The following is a 7300-nucleotide window of genomic DNA, read 5'->3' on the forward strand; positions in this document are numbered from 1 at the left end:
ATGTTGAGACACACACAGGAAGAGGATGTGAAAAAGAACACAAATCACCAAAACGTAAAGTTAGTTGGAGGTAAATGGATGTCCCTTATAGAGACAACGTCTCATCGAATCAGATTAATTGGCAAATTAGCACAGATTGATGTCATAGAGTGAGGCAGTGGAGCCCGGCGAATGCATTAATTTCCTGTAACAGACTATTACCCAAAATTGCCTCTATCAGCCAACTGACAAAGACCTCTGCAGAGGCGAGGAGGGAATCTCAAAGCGCAGTGTGGACTGCTATTTTCTTTGTTGCGGACCTCGTGTAGCTCCCAGACAAGCTCTGCCTTTGATACGTGGCTTCAGTTCTAATAATTCATCAGAGAAGAAAAGCATCATGTCTCCCCTAACAAGCCGGGCCAGTTCCCACCTTTCTTCTGCCTCTTTCTCCTGTCTATTCAGCTTCATCAGAGGTACGCTTTAATCAAAGCCAGGCAGGAGGATGGAGAAAGTGTGTGTGTGTGAGAGAGACAGAGAAAGAGACACGGAGTGTGTATGCATGTGGAAGAGAGCAGGCTAAGCTTCGAGATGCAGTTGCCAAGGTAACTGCATACAGTCCTCTCTCTCTCTCTCTCTCTCTCTGTCTCTCTCTCTCTGTCTCTCTCTCTCTGTCTCTCTCTCTCTGTCTCTCTCTCTCTCTCTCTAGACTCTCTCTCTCTAGACTCTCTCTCTCTGTCTCTCTCTCTCTCTGAGGGATGATAGGGGAACAGAAATACCAACCGAATGAGAAGGCAAATGATGAGGCAGCTGGAAAGAAAGAGGATCACAGATCAACAGAAAAGATAAAGAACAACAAGAAGGAGGAAGTATGATTAAGTGGCATTTCAAGTCAGAGAAAATATCAGTCGCCATCATGGCTAAAGGTAGCGGAAGTGAACAGTAGATGTGTTTCTATTAACCATACAATTGCACAATTTGACGTTTAGAAAATAAATTTGCTCAACGGAAGCACGCCAACTCGCTTTTCAATTCAAAGATTTGGTTTTAGGATGAGGTGTTTTTTTCAGTTGTATCAAAATGGGTTTATTTCACCAAATTGCAAAGGAGTTTGGTGAAATTGTTGATCACGTCACACGAGTCACATGATCAACAACCGGATGTTGCTGCTGGCACAAACCACAAAGAAGAAAATGTCAGGAAGTAGATGCAAGATCAGTTTTTAAACTTTTTAAAATTTTAAACTTATTAGCTTATTAGCTGAACATCAAAGACACTGAATTTGGTCCATGCATCACGAAGATTTGACGATGTCCATTTACTCATTAATATGTTATCAATTTTAGATTTTGCATTATCTAATATATTACATTTTTCTTTTTTCAGACTTAAACTTTGTGCTTTTATAGATTTTTAGTTTCTGAGTCCAACACAACCATTGTAGAGAATGCTAAATGCTAACTTTAGCGTGCTAACAGAGAGTATTCCTAGTCCTTTTGGTGTTAGATTGTGAATAGTCTGCTACAAATCTGCTACTTTCTTTCCAGAATTTGAGAAAATGATACATTATATAATAAAGAAAAAGTTAGGTAAAACGGAATTTTATTCAGTAATACAAGCTAAAGTTACTTTGTTGACTGGATCTCTGCTGCTGTACTGTCCATTAGTGTCTCATGTTGGCATTTGTACCTTGAAGGCAGCAGAGTCTCAGTCTGGCATGTCGCCCCAAACCGATCCAAGGCCCACTGCTGCCTGTCAGTGAGGGTTCACACAGTGGCCCAGAGAAAAGGATGGGAGACTCAAGGACACCACTGTCACTCACCCAACACCAGATCCAAACACACTGACACTCTGACAACTCATGTTAGCACTGATGAGACCCATCGGGCATCGCTCAGAGCACTTCTTATTTACCAACTACCTCGAGTAAAGAAATGACGAGTTTTTTGATCGTGTGATGTTAACATTAGAGCTGCTGGAGCTGGAGTGCCTGACATAAAATTCCAGGATTATTATCACTCCCATTAAACACACTGTCTGATTTAAATAGAAAAAACGGGACTGAACAATGAAAGCTTAACCGCTGCAAGAGTCTTAAATAAAATAACTAAATAGATCATTTTGCTCATGTGATTTGTCCTCCATTTTGAAATCACAAGAATATTTTTTATATTAAGGCATCAGATATTAATAACATAGTAATACACTTTTTAAGTCAATTTTTTACGTGTGAAATAAAGACTTTTCAGGACAACCACACCTAAGAAGTAACAGCTGATTCAGGGTTAAACTCAGCTGGCTAACTATTTTAAAGCTGGTTGCACATTGAAAGCTCCCACTCTCAAGTCTGTACAGTTCATAGCTTATACTAAAAATAATAAATATAGTCATTATGCAACTGATGTTGACATATCAGTTCCAGCAATGCTGTATACCACATTTTCATTAAGCCAAATACATCAGCTGTATTCTCATCAAAATCTTAAAATATAAGGTAGTTAATGTTATAATCAGTGGTGGGACTTGATTAAAATTTTTAATCAAGTTAATTGCAGGATCCTCATTTTAATTGAAAACTACCAACAAAATAAGCAACATTTTCAATTTAAAATCTCTTTTTTTCCACTGCTACATTACCAACCAAGTACGAATCTGTTATTTATGTTATTCAACCATCAGAATGGTGCGAAGTGATATCATACCCATTCAGCTTTCAGTGTTTTCTGACCATTCATGTGACTTTTTTCAAAGGAATCCTTCTTTACAATTGTGGACTGTAGACGCTGACATAGCGTTGGGGACGTCTGTGCTGCTGCTACATGTTTAGCAATGAAATTTTATCCTGGCCTTGAAAAGCTATACTGATATGATAATTCGTTTTAGCATAACGTGAACATAACAATAGTCTTTCCAGCATCCAATATGATTGTCTTTTGAAGCAAAAATGATCCCAATGAGGGCCACGAGAAGCAGCTTCATCATCCATTTGCTGTTTGTGGATGTTTCTTGTGCATCAGATTTATGGGCATACCAGAAACTCTTGAATAAAAAGGGTTCCAGTCAAAACCAATGTATGCAAAAAAAACAAAAAAATCTTTTTTAATTTTTACCCCGTTGAAATCTATATAATTAATTAATCAAAATTAATGCTCTACAGTCCCGTCCATAGTTACAATGCAACTGTTATTCAACCGATCCAAACTAATATGCTTGATTAATAGTATGCAAAGCGACATTTGCAGGTTCCATGAATTGCTGGATTTGCTCTCTTGAAGGAGACTTTTTCATTTTGCACTAAAGCTCAGTGGAGCATTCCCAAGGACAGCTGCCTTACCTCTGACAAATCTGTCTTTAGATGCCGTACACTGTGCACCCCAAGGACTGAAAAGGTTTTTTGTTTTTCCCCCCCTTTCTCTCCTTGCAGTTCTTCTATCGTCCCCAACTCCCACTGTTGATGCCGTGATGAATGACCAAAGGCACCATTTCTGGAATTATGTACCTCAGCAGCATGCAAACGACTGGAGCGTTAAAACAAGAACATGGGTGTGGAAGCGTACAGGCGGATGAAAAGGCATCATCATGGACCACGGGGGCAGGGAGACACATGATGGCAAGACAAAGCTTAATGGTTTCTAATTGCTCTGACAAAACTGTTCTTAACTCTTTAAAGCCACAAAAATGACACACAGAGGGCCTTACCCTGCACAGTGCTTGTTGTTGAGCTGTCCCCTCTTATCCATAATTGTCAAAATCCCTTCCAAAACAAGCCTTTAAATCATTTCTGTTTTGTCTCAATGCCAGCTTTATTTCCACTGTGTGGAATGCATTAAATGTGTGCACAACCAAAACTAAGCTGGACCTCTAAAATATATCCAAGTGTGAGAATATGTTGCCCCAGATTCGCTCCATTTCTGCCAAAAAGTTCTGCAAGACTCTCTGAGACTGGAGTGTTTTTGTCTCAACTAGAAGTCTCAACTGTGTTCCAGTTAATGAGAGACTGTCACAACAGTCCCACTTTTCAAACCAGACTCTCCAGCATTGTAATTTCTGTGTGGTAAAATTGTTTCCTGCTGCTTAAGACTGCAATCACAGCTGTTTATGGCTGTTGATGAAGTGCTGATGTAAAAACAACAACAACAAAAAAACAGGTCAGAGCAGTTTTGGTAATGTTGTTCCCAGTTGTTCTGGAACTACATTTACCAGGGTTTTCTATTTTTTCGGGGATAGAAATGATCTTTCAATGACAAATAATTTATTAGCTGGTGGAGCCGAGTAATAGGAAACCAGTAGACCCAACAGTCGTGGTGTACCTCCTGCTGATTGCGTGTAATTGAATCATTAATTGAAAGGAGGCTTGTTCAACATGGGAGCAGTGTGAGTTTAATCAGTGAGGTCATTCACTGGCGTCAAACAGACGGCTCTTATTTCTGGACGATGGCAGGAAGTGTCATCATCCAGGCTGTGCTGCAGTTCTCTGAAACTGATCATTGTTCTTTGCAAAAACATCTTACTTTGATTTAACTGACAGACGATCCAGGTAAAATGATATTAAAAGTCGCAACCAGAAAGATGGAGAAGAAAATGGAAGCCTACCATTCAAATAGACATGATGGGTCTTTTTTTTTTTTTTGACTAAACTGAAGCACTGAATTCCACAGCAGATCTACATGGTAAAGTTGTCAAAGTCAAGTTAGCATAACTGATCTACTTCTCTCTCCCTCACTATCTTTCCTTTCAATCAAAACTTTTCTTGATGTGATGCTTTTCTTGCTGTCTAGTTGTTGTAGTGTTAACAATTAGTAGCAGCTCCGTCCCTTTTTCATTAATAAATCACATGTATATTTAAGATTTGCTGCGACATGTTGGCAACTTGACTGCTAAAACCAGTGGCAGTCAAAGTTATTGAGCGGTTTTTTGCCCTCTCACGCATAAAATCACGTGGCAATTTGCCTATAGAATACTATGAGCTCACAATTCCTGAATCTTTTCTTTCTTTCCATTACAATGTTCCCACCATTGCTGGGGCCCTTCATCCCAGGCCCTAAAACCAATGACCTTTTATAGGCATCATGTGCAGACAGAATCAGTCTAACTGGGATGATATATTATTGGTATACAATGTGTGAATGCATGCAAGCATCCATTACACTCACCGATATTGTGATGATAATTGTGGGTTCCATATATAATGCAGTTCAAGGACAAATCTGCATGCTTACAAAGCTGACAGTTTTAATGCATCACCTCCTAGGTTGTTAAGCTAGGAAGTTGTAATACATACAGAGCTTTTGAAGTCCCAGCAACATAAAACACAACATATTCAAATAAAATTGGTGTGTTGTCTCCCATTGAGCTGCAGACAAGCTTATGTGTGCTTCAGTTCTAGTTCCACAGAAACACTCTTCTGTAGAATTTCAAACGAAACTTGTCTGATGGTCCAAACCACTTGAAGCTTTGCTTCGGCTTAGCACACACACTTCGTCTGATCCTCATTTTGCCTTTCCCTTTGAAGGAATGCACAAACACATGTATACATACATACACACACACGCACGCACACGCACACACGAACACACACACACGCACACACACCCCCGCACACGTGCACGCACACACACTCCTACGCAATTCTTTCCCCCTTTGATTTTATTTTCTGCAACAGATCTCTGTCCCTGTGGTTGTTTATTATAATGTACAAAAGTCATTTTACTATAAATACGACGTTGTTTCTTTTGTTTTTACAAATTCAGTCTTTCTTGTCTCATCTGCCCAGTTCAATGCTGTTTACTGTAACTCTGTCACTATATGAAGGGCTATATATAATCAGTTCCAAACTGATTATATATAGCGGATCCCCACATATTCACTGTTCAATTTTTGCAGATTTTTCTGTTGAACACAACTCCAAATATTAATCTTAAATATTTGACAGAAATGCATCTTGGGAAGCTGAAATATGTAGACATAATTCTTCTTGACATTTGCAAAGCAACTGATTCAAGAGTGGCTTAAGTTTTCCTAGTTGCTGATTGTCTGTACTCTAGCCTGGTGAAAAGCTGCAGCTAGTTCTACACTTTGCTTCATACAGAGGTCTGGACCCTCAGTTACTGAGAAATGGTTGGTTGCTGGAGGCATGGACTTTGTTGAAGTTGAAACGATTGGATCAAATTTCACCTAATCACTATTGTTGGCCATGACAAATGTAATACGCCAGCTTGATGAAGCTTCCTGAAAATTGTGTGAGCTGATAACAAGTCTGTGGGGAGTGGAGCCACAACATCTTTGCCAGCAATAAAAAGTCAAGCATTATTCTTGCTCTGACTTTAATTGCTCAATATATTAGAGTTGTGGACTGGATGGCTTCGTTCTTTTCCTCCATTGCCATTGCCAAACTATAACCACAGGCGGACTATAACCCTAAAATGACGTCTTTGTTCACCACTACTTCTTCTGTTCCGTGATTGGCCCAGTTGAAATGTAATTGGAGAAATTGAGCTCAATGGGAGAAATTCCAGGCGGAGAACTGAAGGGAAATGAGAATAGAGTGGAATTGCATAGGAAGGCAACTTTACCCTCAAGAGCGGAGATAAGGAAGACTCTGGATGTTAGCTTCAGCCACAGTGCTGAGACTGTTTCGACTGTGTGCATTAATTCATATTAAGGTACATTTGATATTGAACTATATGCAGGTATGCTATTTTTAAAGATGGCCTCACTAACCCAAATACCAAGGGTCCACTGTACAGTTATGGCAAAAAAAATATATTAAAAAAATCTGTAATGAACCTCCACCAGAAACTGTGCACCTTGTAATCACTGAGCTGACCATGAACTCACCTGTTTACCAAACTATTCTTGAGTCAATCTCTCTGACAGATGGCTTCCTAAACTAGAGAGAGATCCCAGGACAAGGTCTGAAAAGAATGCACTGCAAGTATTGCAATGCTCTAGGTCAGTGGTCCCCAACCTTTTTATTACCATGGACCGTTTTGTGGCTGCAGCCCTGGGGGGGAGGGGTGAACCGTCAGATAAGGCTTCTGCATGTTGGTGTTCCCGCTAAATCCTGAATATACCCAATTTGGGTTGTCTTGGCCTTTTTATCGCACCCTGTGGGGTTTATCCTGACTGGGAACGAGAATGCAACCTGTTGAATGTGACAGATAGCCAATCAGAAAGCGCGGTGACGTAAGAACAGAGGGGAATCCCAAACAGCTGACATATCGCGCAACTGAGAATCCAGTGGATATCAGAGATGACATGTGGAAATGTTTATTATTATATGTAAAGGTCATTTTTAACTGAATAAACATATGTTTATGTTTAT

General features: G+C 39.8%; 1 long non-coding RNA gene across 1 annotated transcript in view; it reads left to right on the forward strand.

Moving 5' to 3' along the window:
• Positions 1-480: 480 nt before the first annotated feature.
• LOC106934424 (uncharacterized) overlaps positions 481-7300 on the forward strand; it is an 18041-nt gene continuing 11221 nt past the window's right edge. Inside the window, exons 1-2 of the long non-coding RNA XR_001421695.1 lie at positions 481-492; positions 837-845. This is a non-coding gene — a long non-coding RNA (uncharacterized LOC106934424). The remainder of the gene's footprint in view (positions 493-836; positions 846-7300) is intronic.

This window comes from Poecilia latipinna, unplaced genomic scaffold (assembly GCF_001443285.1).
Source record: "Poecilia latipinna isolate Pla-1442-1.1 unplaced genomic scaffold, P_latipinna-1.0 Scaffold1804, whole genome shotgun sequence".
NCBI lineage: Eukaryota > Metazoa > Chordata > Actinopteri > Cyprinodontiformes > Poeciliidae > Poecilia > Poecilia latipinna.